At 43.6% G+C, this 19,117-nt stretch overlaps 1 protein-coding gene across 1 annotated transcript in view; it reads right to left on the reverse strand.

Annotated features, from left to right (window-relative positions):
* HDAC9 (histone deacetylase 9) overlaps positions 1-13,821 on the reverse strand; it is a 1,057,517-nt gene extending 1,043,696 nt beyond the window's left edge. The window contains exon 1 of the mRNA XM_073677842.1: positions 13,612-13,821. The gene's annotated coding sequence lies outside the window, so the exon portion shown is untranslated. The remainder of the gene's footprint in view (positions 1-13,611) is intronic.
* Positions 13,822-19,117: the final 5,296 nt, after the last annotated feature.

Here is a 19,117-nt window from a genome sequence, read left to right on the forward strand (position 1 = left end):
TGCAGCAGGCCTTCATGGTAAAATAGCTGCTAGGAAACCACGGCTAAGGACAGGCAACAAGCAGAAGAGACTTGTTTGGGCTTAAGAACATAAGTAATGGACATTAGACCAGTGGAAATCTGTGGTTTGGTCTGATGAGTCCAAATTTGAGATCTTTGGTTCCAACCACCGTGTCTTTGTGCGACGCAGAAAAGGTGAACGGATGGACTCTACATGCCTGGTTCCCACCGTGAAGCATGGAGGAGGAGGTGTGATGGTGTGGGGGTGCTTTGCTGGGCAATTTATTCAAAATTAAAGGCATACTGAACCAGCATGGCTACCACAGCATCTTGCAGTGGCATGCTATTCCATCCGGTTTGCGTTGAGTTGGACCATCATTTATTTTTCAACAGGACAATGACCCCAAACACACCTCCAGGCTGTGTAAGGGCTATTTGACCAAGAAGGAGAGTGATGGGGTGCTACGCCAGAAGACCTAGCCTCCACAGTCACCAGACCTGAACCAAATCGAGATGGTTTGGGGTGAGCTGGACCGCAGAGTGAAGGCAAAAGGGCCAACAAGTGCTAAGCATCTCTGGGAACTCCTTCAAGATTGTTGGAAGACCATTTCCAGTGACCACCTCTTGAAGCTCATCAAGAGAATGTAAGGTATAGCAATAGGGGTTCAAAACAACCACACAAGGAAAATAAGTATTTAAAGCGAGTGTAGTACTACAAAGAGTTAAAACTTAACATTTATTGCAACTAAATAAAAAAGTAATATACACGTCCGAAGGACCTGAAAACAAGTATAAGCCTGTCTGTGATAGTGAGTGACCCTAACAATCAATAGCTCATTATGTCCAGGAATATAGTCGTATGTGATACCCACATAGTCTACCTGTAACATCACACAGAGAATGGCGGGAATATAGTAACGGAGCTCTCAAGACAGTGTCTCAAACATATCATGTCTCAAGCCACAAGAACCTTAATACATTTACACAATTGAATATGTGGGGAAAACTAGGAGAGAACTAAGAAGAAGAGTGGGGGAACACCTACGGGACATAGCCTTGAAAAGAGACACCCCCCTGGCGAGACATGTGAACAATGTGCATCCTAACGACATGAACGTGATACGATTCATGAGAATTGATAAAGTGATTGCCCCGCCAAGAGGGGGTGACTGGGACAAATTGATTCTCCAAAGGGAGACCAAGTGGATCTTTAGATTGCAAACAATGGCCCCTCAGGGCCTAAATGAACAGTTGTCCTACCGGTCCTTCTTATGAGTAAAGGGCGAACTAGGGCAAGGAGAGTAGGGACAACCGCCGCGGAGTGGGGGCGCCACTTGCGCAGGTTTTAGGGTGCCAACCTCCACTGACAGGTAGGGACAGTCCTGTTTAGTTCCTCAATAGGGCTATGTAGTCCCCTTTGCTGTCTCTACTCCCCTCGGTGTATTCACTGGGTTGATGTTGATGTTGATTTTTTGCTCAATATCCACCCCGGTGTTATGCCCCTTCATCCACTCTCCCTCTTCTTGTCTTTCCTGTTCTGGAGGTGCGGTCCTCCCCAGTTTTCTCCCTATTTGTACAAATTACCTCTCTCTCCTTTTTGGGCTTTATGTGTGCGAGTTTGTCCTCTGTTTCATTACCACTGATCTGACTTGACCCGTGAAGTATCTCCAGTCTCTTTACCATTGGGGTATGTCTAGCGTGGTCATTGTAGACTGCGCGGCATATGGTATGTGATTGGAGGAGTGTCATATATTATATTGTTGTCTCTTTTTATCTGACACTCCTCCTTGTGTGTGTGGGGGGGATTCTGGGTGGGTGGGAGTTCTTTTTACCACCCACCGCGGTGTGCTATGTGTGGGCACACTGTGTTTATTCCCCCTATTTCGTCTTCTCCTGGTCTGTGCACTGGCTTCCTGTGGGACGCGCGGGCCGGAAGTCACGTTTGCGTGTCACGGCCGGCTCCTGCGTTCCACATACCGGATGCCGCCTGGCCGGAAGTGACGTTTGTGTGTCACGGCCGGCTCCTGCGTCCCACATACCGGAAGCCGTCTGGCCGGAACCGGAAATGACGCGCCCGCTTGTCAGCGCGGGCATATCTAAAAGGAGGACCTATCTACCTGTTATCGGCACTGTCTAATGAATAAGCTGAGCGTTTGATGCCAGCTTCTATACCGCATGACACCCTCTTCTCCCCTGATGATTAGCTGAGGCAATGAAACGCGTTGGGAGCGGTGTGCTGTGAGTTGCTGGAGGCTGAATAAGGTTTTGGATGCCCCATCACAAGGAGCTGTTTTAAAGCCAGAGAGCAAGAACCATCATTCTATCCGGTGAGGTCGTTCCATCACATATTTTATAAGTGCTTAAAGGCTCACCATCAATTGTGTAAATGTATTAAGGTTCTTGTGGCTTGAGACATGATATGTTTGAGACACTGTCTTGAGAGCTCCGTTACTATATTCCTGCCATTCTCTGTGTGATGTTACAGGTAGACTATGTGGGTATCACATACGACTATATTCCTGGACATAATGAGCTATTGATTGTTAGGGTCACTCACTATCACAGACAGGCTTATACTTGTTTTTAGGTCCTTCGGACTTGTATATTACTTTTTTATTTAGTTGCAATAAATGTTAAGTTTTAACTCTTTGTAGTACTACACTCATCAAGAGAATGCCAAGAGTGTGCAAAGCAGTCATCAAAGCAAAAGGTGGCTACTTTGAAGAACCTAGAATATAACACATATTTTCAGTTGTTTCACACTTTTTTGTTAAGTATATAATTCCACATGTGTTAATTCATAGTTTTGATGCCTTCAGTGTGAATGTACAATTTTCATAGTCATGAAAATACAGAAAAATCTTTAAATGAGAAGGTGTGTCCAAACTTTTGGTCTGTACTGTATATAGATGATCTATCCATAAGAACGGTCATCAATATTAGACCCAATACCGGTGGGGGGAGTCTAACAGCTTGCACCCCCGCTGATTAGCTGTAACAGAGAGGAGCACCATTCAAGGCGTAGCAGCTCCTGCATGGTACTGCAGAACAAATCGAATGCTTTTGAAGCCGCTACACACTAATTGCTACACAATGAATGGATCTGCAATTCACAGTTCCTTAACACATGCTTACCTTCATCTGCTGTCAGAGATTGTAAAAGGTGAACATTGGGGAAATGTCTGACCCCTGCCGATCTGGTATTGTTGACCAATCCTAAGGAGATAGGTCATAAGTATGTGTGACCAGACAACTCTTTTAAAGGGAACTTGTCACCATGTAAATATAGTCTAATATGCAGTCACCATCTTATAGAGCAGGAGGAGCTGGTCAGATTAATATATAGTTTTGTGAGAAAAGATTCAGTATAACCTGTGTTTTCATCATTTAAACCTCTGTTCTTTCTGTGATTTTCGGTCCAGTGGGCGGGGCTATCAGTGACTGACAGCCATCTATGTATGCACACTTATACAAAGACAGCTGTCAGTCACTGATAGGACCGCCCACTGGACTGGAAATCACAGAAAGAACAGAGGATTAAATGATGAAAACACAGGTTATACTGAATCTTTTCTCTCAAAACTATATATCTGTATCTGCAGATTGGACAGCATAATCATGGTGACAGGTTCCCTTTACCAATAGAATAAAGTGTCTGCTTCGAAATTCTGCCATGATTCACTCAATAAACTCTGAAACAAGAATACTATAATTTTTTCTATCGTGAAATTAATAAAAAACTGGGCATTAAACAGAAATATGCAACAGGATTCTTATCCTATAGCATCCTGTAGAAGAAAAAAAATGAAGGTTTGAAAAGAAAAGCCAAATGTGACATGAATTATGCCTATGCAGAAACATTGATATTTTAAAATAATGTCTCCAGATTTAAGAACAGCAATAACTTCAAAAATATCTTTGGATGTGTTTAAAATAGAAACATATACAACTTACTCATATACTTGATTTAGGAAAAGTGATCCTAATATCAGTGCCAGTCCTAGGTCCTGACAGCTTCAATTCTGCCTTGGGTTTGACATAGAGAGAATTTCATGTGTTAACTTGTGGCCAGTAATATGTGTGAAGGTGGGTAACTGTCGGCCTCATTTCCATAGCTAAGCCAGCCCTCTTCTATGGGCTGTGACAGAGAAAGTGGGCTGTCTTCTAAACCACACTTCAAGAGGTTGTCCACTACTTTTACATTGATGACCTATTGATAGGATAGGTCATCAATGTCTAATCGGCCAGGGTCCGACAGCCGGCACACTCGCCGATCAGCTGTTATCGGTGTTGGTGGCCACCGGCTGGAAGTAATTACTTGCCGAGCTGGCCGTCTACTTGTAGTGGCTGCCACAGAGTATTACTCGTCTGCCTCCTATTCAAATCAATAGGACCCCAGCCGATCAGATATTGATGATCTATCCTAAGTGTTATGATCTGCTACAGAGACTAAGGAAAGGCAGGAGATCTGTCCCTACAATAGAACTAAACTAGATCCCTACGATGTAACGGGGAACCTGATCCTGCGATCAGACCCGCTAAAGTCCTCGGCTAGTCTGAACGCAGACCTATAGATGTGGGGGAGGGATCCCTACAAGATCTAGGGACTGGGACAAGTTGGACACCTCCTAGCAGAAATAGTAGCAGTCAAAGACAAACACACAACAAAAAGCATAGAGGTCCGAAGACCTAGCAAAACTAACAGAGAACGGCAATAGAGCAACAAGCTAGCTCAACAGTAGTAAATACAAATGAAGTCCAGCAAAGCCAGGAGGGCGGAGCCGGATTAAATAGGCAAAATGGTCATGTGACCAGCAAACTAAAAAAAAACTAACAGGAGAGTTGTAACAGTACCCCCTCTTCTAAGAGGATCCTCCGGATCCCCTAGGCCCAGGCTTACCAGGAAACCTCCTGTGAAACGCTCGGACAAGTCTGGGGGCAGAAACATCATCCGCCCTCACCCATGAGTTATCCTCAGGTCCGAAACCCTTCCAAGCGACGAGATACTGCAAACTCCCTCTATACCGTCTAGAATTTAGGATGCGGGAAATTTCATATTCCCCGTCCTCCACCACCGGAGGAACAGTGGCAGAGGCGTCACCATCCGACACATCAGCTTTTTTCAACAGAGAAACATGAAACACCGGATTAATCCTCCAGGACGTAGGAACCTCCAGCCTAACAGCAGATTGGTTAACTATCTGAAGTACCTTAAAGGGCCCTACGAACTTGGGACCCAATTTTTTAGAAGGAATCCTCAATCGCAGATTCTTAGAGGACAACCAAACCATGTCACCAACAGCAAACAAAACCTCTTGCCGTTTCCTATCAAAGTACCTCTTAGATTTTTTGTTAGCCTCCTGAAGATTACCACGCACATCCGTCCAAACCCTCTCCAAATCACCGGAAAAACTCTCCTCCTCAGGCACAGCCGAAACCAATTTGGAGAATGACCCAAAAGACGGATGTCTCCCAGAACAACAAAAAAAAGGCGAACACCCAGCAGAAGAGGATGTATGGTTGTTAAGAGCAAATTCAGCAAGTGGCAGAAACTCAGACCACCCCTCTTGATTGTCTGCCACAAAACAACGCAAGAACTGCTCAACATCCTGGTTCTTCCTTTCTGTCTGGCCATTAGACTCAGGATGATATCCGGATGAAAACGACAAATGAACTCCCAACCTGTCACAAAAGGCACGCCAAAAACGAGCCACGAACTGAGGTCCCCTATCAGAAACAATGTCAGTAGGAACACCATGTAGTCTGACAATTTCCTTGACAAAGGCCTTGGCGAGTGTCTTAGCGCAAGGTAGTTTGATGAAGGGAACCAAGTGACACATCTTGCTAAAACGGTCCACGACCACCCAGATGACCGTGAAACCTTCAGAGGGAGGAAGGTCAGTAATAAAGTCCATAGCCAGATGTGTCCAAGGTGCACTAGGAACCTCCAGAGGGCAAAGCAACCCCGCAGCAGGAGCATGCGAAGACTTGGATCTAGCACACACAGTACATTGGCGCACCCACTTAATGACTTCCTTCTGCCATCCAGGCCACCAAAAACTGCAACCCACAAGTCTCTTGGTCTCAGAAATTCCTGGATGACCTGCCAACCGAGACTCATGACACTCAACAAACAAATCTCTCCTAAAGGTCCTAGGCACAAACAACCTCCCATGGGGAGTGTTAGATGGGGCATTCTCCTGTGCTTTAAGAATCTCATCCTCCAAAACGGAGTCCAAAGCAGCAATCACAACACCTTCTTGTAAAATGGTCTCCTCTTCCTCCTCAACACCGACCATGGGAGAAAAGCTGCGAGACAAAGCATCCGCTTTAACATTCTTGGTACCCGGGATGTAAGTAACGGAAAAATTAAACCGCGAGAAAAAAAGTGCCCACCTAGCCTGACGGGCATTCAAGCGCTTGGCAGCATCAAGATAGATCAGATTTTTATGATCAGTGAAAACCTGAACGGGAAATTCAGCACCTTCCAAGAGATGACGCCAGTGTTCAAATGCGAGTTTAATCGCCAGCAATTCCCGATTACCAATATCGTAATTAAGTTCAGTCTCGGAAAAATTTTTTGAAAAAAAGGCACAGGGATGTACTCCATCCTTGTTTTCCTGAGACAACACCGCACCAACCCCCACCGAAGAAGCATCAACCTCAACCAAAAACGGCTTAGTCACATCAGGCTGCATAAGGATGGGAGTAGAGGTGAACCTCTCCTTTAAGAACACAAAAGCTTCAATGGCTTCAGAAGTCCACTGAACCGCATTAGCACCTTTCCTGGTGAGATCGGTCAGCAGTTTGACAATAATAGAAAAATTTTTTATGAATTTTCTGTAATAATTGGCGAAACCCAAAAACCTCTGTATCGATTTCAAACCAATAGGCCTAGGGCATTCCTGCACAGCTTGAACTTTAACTGGGTCCATCTCAAAACCTTCACTGGAGATAATGTAGCCCAAAAAACTAATTCTCTGTACAGCGAACTCACATTTCTCCAGCTTAGCAAAAAGCGAATTGTCCATTAATAACTGTAATACCTCACGTACGCTCCGCCAATGAGACTCCAGATCCGGCGAATAAATCAAAATGTCATCCAAATACACCACCACATCTTTGCCGATTAAAGGTCTAAGGATATCATTAATAAGATTCTGAAAAAATGCTGGAGCATTGGTGAGACCAAAAGGCATAACCAGATTCTCAAAATGACCCACAGGAGTGTTAAAAGCAGTCTTCCATTCATCACCCTCCTTCATGCGCAATAAATTGTATGCCCCCTGGAGATCAATTTTAGAGAACCACTTGGCCCCCACTAACTGGTTAAATAAATCGGGAATCAATGGCAGTGGGTAAGGATTGCGTACAGTAATTTTATTAATCTCACGAAAGTCCAGACAAGGACGTAAACCGCCATCTTTTTTTTTCACAAAAAAAAAACCAACAGCTACAGGAGACTTGGAAGGCCTAATGTGACCAGCGGCCAAGCTTGTCTGTATGTACTCCTCCAAAGCCTTTCTCTCAGGAATAGTAAGATTAAATAAACGACTCTTAGGAAGAGTCGCTCCAGGGACAAATTCAATGGTACAATCATAGTCTCTATGGGGAGGCAAAACCTGCGACTCCTCCTCAGAAAAAACTCTCCAAAAATCCTGAATAGGAACAGGCAATTCCCCTCTATCCACAGCAGCAATGCGTCCGTTACAACACTTGTCATAACACTTAGGGCTCCAGGACTTAATTTCATTGGTAGACCAATCCAGTACAGGATTGTGCAATTTTAACCAGGGTAACCCCAATATTACTGGAGAAGGCAAATTATCCAATACCACCAAATCCAACTTTTCTTGGTGAATACCATTAATAGTGAGGGGAAATTCACAGACCTTGTGAGTAACACTCTTCAAGGGAGAGCCATCGACAGAAACCACAGCAATAGGGGATGACAAAGTTTTAGGTTCTAATCTAAGTTTTTCCAAGAATCCCCCATCAATCACATTCAGAGTAGATCCACAATCCACAAATACCCGAAATTCAATTAATTCATCCTGAGCAGCAGTAGTGGCAGATAGGAATACCCCCTTAGAATTTAAACAGGCAATACGAGCATGACTGACCATTTTTTTTTCTTTCTTCTTACGAAGCACACAGTTCTTAATAAAATGACCAGAGCTTCCGCAATAGAAACACAAGCCTTCAGAAAGTCGGCGGTCTTTTTCCTGAGAGCGGGGTGCCATCGCCCCAATTTCCATCGGCTCTCCATTGTCAGCACAGAACCTCTCAGGACTCGAAGCTGACATAGCAGAGGATTTGCTCTCATTAACCCTTGCACGCAGTCTCCTGTCCTCCCGTATAGCTAATTGCATTGCCTCCTGCAAGTTTCCAGGTGTGGGATAAGCAATCAGTAAATCCTTAACCCTTTCACCTAGCCCTGCCAGAAACAAGCTTTACAAAGCTGAATCGTTCCACCCTACCTGGGCAGACCACCGACGGAAGTGAGAACAATATTTTTCCACATTACCTGATCCCTGCCTCAAACGTCTTAATTCAGACTCAGCAGATGAGACACGATCAGGATCATCGTACAACAAACCCAAAGCAGAAAAAAAACTATCCACTGAACTAAAGCACGGATCACTAGGTTGGAGAGAGAAGGCCCATCCCTGAGGATCTTTGCGCAAAAGTGACATTATGAACCCTATGCGCTGTGATTCATTACCAGAGGATCCGGGTCTCAAACGAAAATATAATAGACAAGCATTTTTAAAAGAAAAAAAATCTTGTTGTTCGCCAAAAAATAGATCAGGCAGACGTACCTTTGGTTCCACAAAATGCGCTCCAGAACAGCTACTCACATGTTGTTGGAGCTTGGTCACCTCCAGAGAGAGTCCCTGCAAGCGTTGAGCCAAATCTTGCACCGAGATCATGATGGAAAACTGGAGGTCTTTCCCCAGAGAAAATCCTTTCCTTTTTATTTTTTTTTTTTTATGGCTGGACTTACTGTTATGATCTGCTACAGAGACTAAGGAAAGGCAGGAGATCTGTCCCTACAATAGAACTAAACTAGATCCCTACGATGTAACGGGGAACCTGATCCTGCGATCAGACCCGCTAAAGTCCTCGGCTAGTCTGAACGCAGACCTATAGATGTGGGGGAGGGATCCCTACAAGATCTAGGGACTGGGACAAGTTGGACACCTCCTAGCAGAAATAGTAGCAGTCAAAGACAAACACACAACAAAAAGCATAGAGGTCCGAAGACCTAGCAAAACTAACAGAGAACGGCAATAGAGCAACAAGCTAGCTCAACAGTAGTAAATACAAATGAAGTCCAGCAAAGCCAGGAGGGCGGAGCCGGATTAAATAGGCAAAATGGTCATGTGACCAGCAAACTAAAAAAAAACTAACAGGAGAGTTGTAACACTAAGAATAGGTCATCAATGTAAAAGTAGTGAACAACCACTTTAAGTAACTCTTTTTTTTTATTATTCTCCAGGCATTGCTGTGAATTTTTACAACATACTTCATTACCTAAGATACCTGTCTGAATATAGGAGTGGGAAGCAGAGAGGCTCAGACAGGGAAAGTCCCATACACAGCTGTTTAAATATAGTATATGGACATTGCTGAACAGCAGATGAAAGGAGCTTCTAAAGGAGCATGAACTGGGCATTAAAATAGCTCTGCAGCAGGTCATAAAGCATTATAAAAATTCATAACTTTGCAATAACAAGAGGAAAATTAAATTACAAAACAAAGCTTAGTGACTCTTTAAATTCCTGCCCTTGTACAAATGATGGCTGATGACCATCCTATGTTTAGTGTTAGTCTCACAGTTGGTCCCCTAACAATCATATTAGCATAGCATATGCACGCCACTTAGCACTTTACGTGGTGGGAAAATTCTCATTATTTTCATGCAGTAACTAAAAGAATATAATGATCACGATGATAAATTGGTAATAGTCTAGCTGGGATCAGTTCACCTGGTATATGGTCCTTCGATATAGAAAGCATTTTACATTACAATAAATGTATAAAAAAAAGCTTCAATAATCACAGTAGGGCTCGGCATTTTTCTATTTATCATCAGCTAAAATGCAAATAAAGTATGAAAGCTGGAAGAGCTTCAAGCCACACTGTGCTTAGACCGATTATTGATCCATTACAGCAGGACTGGATTAAAGGTTTGTTTTAGCTTGAGTGAGGGACACTTGCATTGTATTCAGTTTTGTATCTTATATGAAAAGTTGAGTAACTTAATACTTTACTTTATACATTTTGTAATCACTTATTTCATGTTGTTTCCTCTGTTCCCGTTATTCTGCTGGTGACCCTTGGAAACAAAGATCTGTAAAGCTCAATCTCAGATGTGATTTTTACACAATTTGACTGAGGAGCTATCATTGTGAGCTCCAACACTACAATACAGATGTAGCAATCATTACCTTGACATTCTCAATGTTTTGTGCTGTGTTCAGTAAGCATCACGGTAAGCATCAGAAATAATTGCTACATCTGAAGTCCCTTGTAGTAGGAAGCCTGCAGAAATCGGAATATGATTATAGGTAGAAAATGGGAAGAAAACGTCATATAAGTGAAGATTAATACGTAAAAAGAATCACAAAGTTGGTCACATTTTATAGAGATTGGAAAAGTATATATTTCCCTTAAAAGTAGCTGCCATCAGAAAAAAACAGTGTGTACCTGCAACTAGCGTGCTATTCTCAGTGGGGAAGGGGGTGTGACAGGTTCCCTTTAAATCTTTATGCAGAGTAATTAGCCAGGGGCAGTTGTCTAAGACTACACGTAAAAGCTTTACTTTATATTCGATTCTGGAATTATTATTCAAAATTTCAGGGCAGCACGGTGGCTCAGTGGTTAGCACTGTATCCTTGCAGCACTGGGGTCCTTGGTTCGAGTCCCATCAAGGACAATATCTGCAAGGAGTTTGTATGTTCTCCCCCTGTTTGTGTGGGTTTCCTCCGGGTTCTCCGGTTTCCTCCCACACTCTAAAGACATACTGATAGGGAATGTAGATTGTGAGTCCCATTGGGGACAGCGATGATAATATCTGTAAAGCGCTGGGGAATAAATGGCGCAATATAAGCGAGTAAAATAAGTAAATATGGGAAAAGGTCTAAAGTTTTTGTTTTAAATGTCAAATACTCTGTGCATAAATAAACAATGCCATTTTAATAAATTGCAAATAATCAGAGATTGATAAGTAGGGTCAAGGTGCAGAAAGACATGCCTCCCAACCTTTTAAAACAGGGAGAGGCACTTACACTGATTTTTTTACCCCTACTGGAGCCTTTTAATGCTTTTACCCACTACAGTACCCCAATTATGACGCCATAGAATATGATTCCCCCAAAAATGCCCCCACAATCAATATGATACCCCAGAGTACCCCCCACATGCACAGTATGACAACCCCACAGTCGTCCAAGCAAATTGCAATGCCCCTACAATGCCCTCAGAATAATATGATGTCCCCAAAGTTCCCCCACCAACATTATGAGGTCCCTACAAAAGTGACCCACGATACAGTATGTCCCCACAGTCACACCACACATATTATGAGGCCCCCAGTGATACCCCACCCAGTATGGTGCCCCTATAGTGCACCACACAGTATGATGCCCCAACAATCATCACCCCATAGTATGATGGCCCCAGACAGCATAATAGCCTCCACAGCCCCCCTGAATGCACAGTATGATGTCACTATGGTACCCAACACAGTATGATCACCCCACAGCCCCCCACACAGTATTAAACTCCAATAACCCCTCACACAGTATGACTCACCCCACAGTGCCCCAAACAGTAAGATAGCCACCAGCCCCCCACACAGTATGAAGGACCCCACAGCCCCCACACAGTATGATGAACCCCACATGCCCTTACACATTATGAGGCTCAACAGCCCCTTATAAGTACTGACTGACAAAAGAATACTACACTACTCACCTAGACCCGTTCCCTCAAAGTGCTGCTCCGCTCTTTAAGCAGGTGGACTGTAGCTCAGCGCGGCAGGTGTGATCTACAGATGTCATTGCGCCTGCAACACTAAGGCTCAGACACACAGGCTGAATGGTTGAAAAGGGAGTCAATGGTTTGCTGTTCCAACAGGAGGCAGATGACATTGAAATTATGAAGCTAAGGAGGATGGAGGGCCATTTGGCACCAAGCTCCTCTCAACTCATAAGCCCCATAGAGGCCAAGTGATCTAGCGCTATTCACGGTACACCACTGTGTTTGCTCTATAGTTATGGAACAGAAATTTAAAGGGGTTTTATTTGCCCATGTACAAAGTTCTTCAGGCTTTTTAAAACTTGAACTCAAACAATGTTGTATATGAGCCAATAAAATATTCTGCTGCCTCTTTTGATAGATCTTTCATGATTTGTGTGGCCAAATGCATTCACTGAGAACCATTAATAACCTTATCAATAACAGCCAAAACGCGTAAGTGCGTGTAGTGCTCATACGCATTACTGAATAAATCAAGAGGTTTTGTAAATTTTGCATTTTTTCATCATTTGAACATCATTAACTTGTCTATCCATCCTGTTTATTTCCAGAATTCTATAGAAAGATAATTGATTTATAGAATAGAAAGTTTTACATATACAGTGGGGGAAAAAAAGTATTTAGTCAGCCACCAATTGTGCAAGTATATCTATATATTTCTATAAAACCTAGCTACAAAGACATTTACTCATCATATGTACAATTAAACCAAGCATTGCATAAGATAATATTTCAGTATATGACAAATATAGCAAATTGGAGGCCCGATACCCAATCAGCCTTCTCAGCACCAGTTATTTTATATCTAAGATAATAGCACAAATGACATGTTCAAGGGAAAGGGCTCCACCTGTTTCCTACCTACTGGTCCCTCTGTGACTCCCCAGTGGAAGATGTAATTACATATCCTCACATATCACTTACTGCTGCCTTACTTTGACCTGAACACTGATTTGTTTTTTACTAAACCGATGAACCAGGGTATGATGTCATCTCACAACAAGTAGTTATTAATCCTTTGCGCTCGTGCTACTCATTTAAATCCTCATGGTTTTGCTATTAGATGGAGTTAATAGAGCAGGACGCGATGGCAGATATATTATGTACCTGACTGCAGAAGTCCAACGTGAGACAAGAACGGTCTGAGAATGACCGTCTTTTAACTCTTTGATCTCCACAGACTTAGATTACGAATTCTACTCTCATCGATCAGGATTACCTACCCTGTTACTTCTACGAAAACTTGGGGACAGTTACTGTATATCAGCCTATTATTTATAAACTAAAATAACTGTTATGTGTAAATAGAAAGCACAAAAGAATAAAATATTAAAGTAAATAATAAAGTAAAAATAATAATATAATATATCACTTTTATAACACAAAGCAAAAAACTAAGTAATAAGCCAGAAAAAAAAATGGAAATTTTGCTGCTTCTCTTTATATCAGAAAGTGCAAATATCAGTCTATACAGACATGATGCTACGCAGTCATAGGGTTGATAGAGGTGAACTCAGCCTGACAGTTCTCGTCCCTTGGCTGTGCTATGTGCTATGTCACAACTTACCTTTCTGATTATTCAGCGGCTTGTTGGCGAACTTCGTAATGCATCTGCATCGCCCATCTTTACCAGGAAGACTAGGGAAGCAGCAGGAGCAGGCAGAAGAAGGGGTGAAGTATTTTGGCTGGTGATCCCAGGTTACAGGAGCACTGCGGAGCTGGAGACAAGTCTCAATGATGTTTTGAAATCTGCAGATAGAGAGGGAAAGGATGGGTGAGGATGGGAGGGAGCGAAAGATGTGATCACAGCCCGTGGCGACACGAGTAGGATTTGCTAAAAATAGCAACTCAATAGAGAGAGGGAGAGGCCGGCTGAGCCAACAATTGTGGATGAGTTTCACAACACGAGCACGGGCATTGATACTGGCAGCATCCACATTAAACACACACTGATGCAGGCGAGCCCCGTGTGCGCTCTTGGCTCAGGATTAACGGCCATTTTTTCATTTGCCCAGCTAATGGCTTACGTAATTTTTCATTAAGGAGGGTCAAGTGTCAGGGAACGTCAGCATGTCACCCACCTGTAAACGTGCACCTATGGAGGGGTCACTTACTTGTGTCATCGCTCATGTACTGATCAGCTAACTGTGTCACGTACTAAGAGCAGTTTCTGCAGAAACACATCCGCTCTATGTGAACTGCACCCGTAATCATAGCAATATATGCTGTATATTTTATTCTTTGCATTGTGTATATCTATATCACATTTAATCATTCTGGTCCAAATGATAAACTTTGTAACATTGCTTTAAATTGTTAAAGAAGCACTCCTCCCATGAAAGTTTTTATCCTCTTAATATATTGCAGTCATCATATTATATAGCACTGTGCACTTACAATTGCTCATTTTGCCTTTCTACCCAGATAATTCTTCTCTTTTCCATTAGGTCTATGACGTGATTAAAAACTGACTAGCTGAATCCTTCTATGTAGAAACAGGAAGTCTCTTTCCCTGCATGAGTCATCCCCCTCTTCAACTCCTGACCCAGCTGCTCCACTTCTTCCCCCCCCCCCCCTGCCAGGGACTATGCAGTAATGTAGAATTGTAGCTCTAGTGATGACTCATGCAGGGAAAAGAGACTTCTTTTTTCTACATAGAGCTTAGAAGGATTCAGCTAGCCAGTTTTTAATCACATGATGTCATAGACTTAATGGAAAAGAGAAGAATTAACTGGGTAGAAAGGCAAAATGAGCAATTGTAAGTACACAGTGCTATATAATATGATGAGTGTAATATATTAGGAGGATAAAAATGTTGATGGGAGGAGTGCTTCGTCAAATGAACGACATAAATGAACTAATGCATAAAAAATGTAACAAATTGTACATACCTGGCAATCCAAAAATCTGCTCCTAGGGTGGTGATATACCCACAGTACAGTTTCATTTTTACACAACTCTCATTCATCAGATCATCAAGCATTTCTCACCATTATGTGATAATAACCACTGACTAAACCAAATTTTAACACCTAGCTGGTTAAGCTGTATGAAATAGCAACAGACTCCCCAATTACAACAAACTATGGGGCAGATAGACCAAGCTAATTTTGCCAGAATTAGGGTGCAATTTGTGCCAAACAACTGCCCTACATGCTTTGCACCACATGTTTTTCAGTATTTAAGACACTTTTTTGCTTTTTGCTTGACAAGGGGGTGTGACTTAAAGGGGTTTTCCCATGAACAAAAGTTCATTTTAATCAATGGCTGTGTCTGACAGTGTACAGAACATGATCTGATCATACCACATTTCCTGGGCAGGGGAGGAAGCAAAAGAGTATACAGACAGGACAGCAGGGGATCACAGCTGATTCTTTCTGTGAGGTAAAACATTTTTTAAACAGGCAGGGAAATATTTTACCTCACAAAAAGAATCAGCTGTGATCCCCTGCTGTAATGTCTGTATACTCTTTTGCTTCCTCCCCTGCCCAGGAAATGTGGTATGAGCAGATAATGTTCTGTACACGGTCAGACACAGCCATTGATTAAAATGAACTTTTGTTCATGGGAAAACCCCTTTAAGATGCATTAGGATGTGTCACCTTGTCCCAAAATTTGGGGGCAAAGGTTTTAGTGCAAAGTAAGCCCAACTAGTTGGGGTAAAGTTGAACAAAATTATCCGAGGACGAGCCAAATTTATAATCCAGGATTATGCACATTGCATCACTAACAACACTCTACAGGGCAGCTAGGACGTGACAGATTCCTTTTAATGGATGTGGTTTGTCTTACTCCAGCAGGCTTCTGTGTAAGATGTGTATGAAATGTCAGTAAATAAAAAATCCCCTCAATTCAACTCATAGTTTCTCAAAAATTTAGCAAGTTTGTGCCTCTCATGCAGCCAAATCAGTTCTCATACTTTGCACTGACGAGGACCAACAGCCCGAAACACAGTGTCTGCAAATTGAGATTCTGATTTGGCTTTTATCCTAAGTCATATTACAAGACTCGTTAAAGGGTCGATTGTGACTTGTAGGATTGCTGCTTCCAATAGGTGGCGGTATAGAGTTCAAGTCCTCTTTTTCTCTGAAGAGGAAATTTGCATATTAAATTTCCCATAGGAGCATTGCACGGCGAATAAGCCTCCTCACCTTGATATGCCAGAGCCAGTATGTCACTCTCCACAAAGAGAAATGTTACCCCTTAGACCTCAATCCAGAGCCTCTTATGCAGTTAAATCAGTTCTCATACTTTGCACTGATGAGGGCCAACAGCCTGATAACCATGTCTGCAAATTGAGATTCTGATTTTGCTTTTATCCTAAGTCATATTGCACGACTCTTTAAAGGGTTGATTGTGACTTGTAGGATTGCTGCTTCCAATAGGTGGCGCTATAGAGTTCAAGTCCTCTTTTTCTCTGAATAGGCAGTTTGCATAGCAAGTTTGTGTTTTAGGCTGTGTGCCCACATTGCGGATTACAAGCGTTTTTGATGCGGAATTTCTGCAGCGGAAACGCTTGTAAAACGCTTGGTAATCCGCACCCCATGGTCCCCAATGGGATTCCGCAAGTTCTATGCACATGCTGCGGATTTTTCCGCAGCGTTTAAGCTGCGTTCAAAAATCCGCAGCATGTCTATTAATTTTACGTTTCCGCAAGCGGAATTGCCTTTGTCCAATGCATAAAAAACGCAAGGCAATTCCGCATGTGGAAAACGCGCAATAAACGAGAGAAAAACGCACGATAAACGCGTGCGGAATTCCGCATGAGTTTTTCCGGGAGAGGACTTGCAGAAATGAAGCAGAAATTTTCTGCTTCATTTCTGCAACGTGGGCACATAGCCTTAAGCAAGTTCTACCAACTTTTTGAATGGGTGAAGCATACCAAAAAGGGGCACGGTTGATTTTGGCTCATCAGATTCAGTGAAATGCATGCCACATGTACACCACATTTTTCACTCTGTTGCACAAATAATAATGAATGTGGTGCATCTTAGTCCAGTGCACATTTTACCGTGTCCTTTTCCTGTATCTACCACAACACACCTAGTAAGGTTTGCAGTTGCAGTGTGTATTATACAGCTCTGAATCTCACAAAAAAGCTGCTTCATGCCTTAATAGGCATTAATATATTAAATGGGCATTTAAGGGGTTGTCCACTACTAGGACAACCCCTTCTATTTGGCCCCGTTAAAATAAAAACACCTATACTCACCTCCAGTGCTGGTGTGAGGATGTAGACTATCTTACCCTGTCCCAACCCTGAAGACAACCGCCATCTGCATATGTGTAATGTGAACAGTGTTATTCGATCTATGCATTTAATGTGTATGTGTATAATCCTTATGTAATGTGTAGAACAGCCGGGGCAAATGCGGAAACCCCATGATAGTGTAGAAAGATAAGTGTTTTATAGGTGAAAGGAAGCAAGGATTATTAGTAATTTACTGTAGAAATAGGAAACAGATAAGGAATAGTTAATGTTAGGTACAGGCCCACAGATGGGAGGGGAATAGTGTTAATTAAAGAAGAGGTACTTCCTGGTTATGTGCGGTTAGGTGTAGTAAAAGGTTTTAGCAAGTTCTTTGTGGAGTTTAAGTGCAGTGGGCTGCTAGGGCCAACATGGGCTTATCACTCGGGGCAGTGAATTGCCATACAACTCTTCCACTCCATGAGGATTCATTTGTCGGGCCCAGCCGGGACCTCAAAATTGGCGCCGGGGACACCAGGCACATTGTGCTTGCAGAGGAAGATGGACGTGGATCCTCAAAGGCGGATGATGATGGAATCTGGGTGCACTGCCATCGGTGGAGAGGGATCCCTAGAGGTAGTGGAGGCAGCAGGAGAAGGGATGCTCTATCAGGAATTAGTGATAAGGCTGAAGTTATGTCCGGTACCTGAGGGAAAGACTGTAACCTGCTGTGCCCTATCCCACATGCTCCACTGTAATGACTGTGAACTGTTCAGTAAAAGTTTGACTGTTGAAAAGCACTTGGTGTAGCCTGGATTGAAGATAGAAGCCTGGAGTCAGTGGAGGCCTATGGCCCACAAGTGAGTGTGATGGACCCCAGACCTAACAACATACTGGGAATGGGACACAATTTTCCTGTAGGGTGCCAAAGCATGCAGGAGGTACAGCTTATCCACGACTACTCCGCCTGGGCACTTTACACCGGCACCGATGCAGCAGTGTCGGCACTAGCTCTACCGGGGCTCATCTGAGGTTGTTCTGTCATGTGAGCCCTCCGCCCAATCAGGGTCGGCTTCACTGTCCCCACCCTTGGAAAAATCGAGCATTAAGAAGAAGGCAGGGACAGTGACGCCAGCCCTGATTTGGTACAGGGCTCATGTGACGTAACAGCCTCACATGAGCCATGGTAGAGCGAGTGACGATGTGACATCCCAGGGGTCTGGTTGCCACAGTAATAGAGATATTATGTCTGAGAGCAAGTGGGAGGTTTCTCTGGTCAGGATCCCTAAACATGCAACACGGCCCACCCAGACCTGGGAGGGGAGGAATCTGCCCTTTTAAACTGGGTCTGGGGCGGGATTAGGGCAGTCAGAGTCAGAGTGGAGCTGCAGACAGTTCCAGACACGGGGAAAGCAAGAACAGGAGCTCTGTGGTAGCAGTAGCAGAAGTCCAGGGGCTGGAGCTGAGCAGAGTTCGCCCTGGACGAAGATACTAAAGCCGGACACAGGAGTCCGAGGCTGTGGGGACTGATATACACCCAGCAGCAGAAACCAGCCGGCAGGGGATTCCAGGTCCTCTGGCCATAGAAGCCCGGAGGCTCAGTCACAAAGAAGGGACCAGCGCCGCCATCCAGGAGCGGAGGCCAACAGAAGGCCCCAAGTCACCAGCCATACTGGTGAGCACCACACGGTATACTCAGGGACGTGGGCTACTTGTAACCGCTGACAGCAAGATAGCCAGGAAGAGTGCAGATTAATGGGGAGGCCTACAACTCCACCTGGCCAGGGGAACTCCTGCTTGGTCACAGACTGACCAGGCCCCTTATACTAGCCAGTACTCCCGGGAGGGTCTGCCTTGTACCATCAGTAAAGACCCTGAACTGCAC

The sequence above is a fragment of the Phyllobates terribilis genome, unplaced genomic scaffold, assembly GCF_046119375.1.
Source record: "Phyllobates terribilis strain yellow unplaced genomic scaffold, ASM4611937v1 Scaffold_4__5_contigs__length_816908805, whole genome shotgun sequence".
Lineage (NCBI taxonomy): Eukaryota > Metazoa > Chordata > Amphibia > Anura > Dendrobatidae > Phyllobates > Phyllobates terribilis.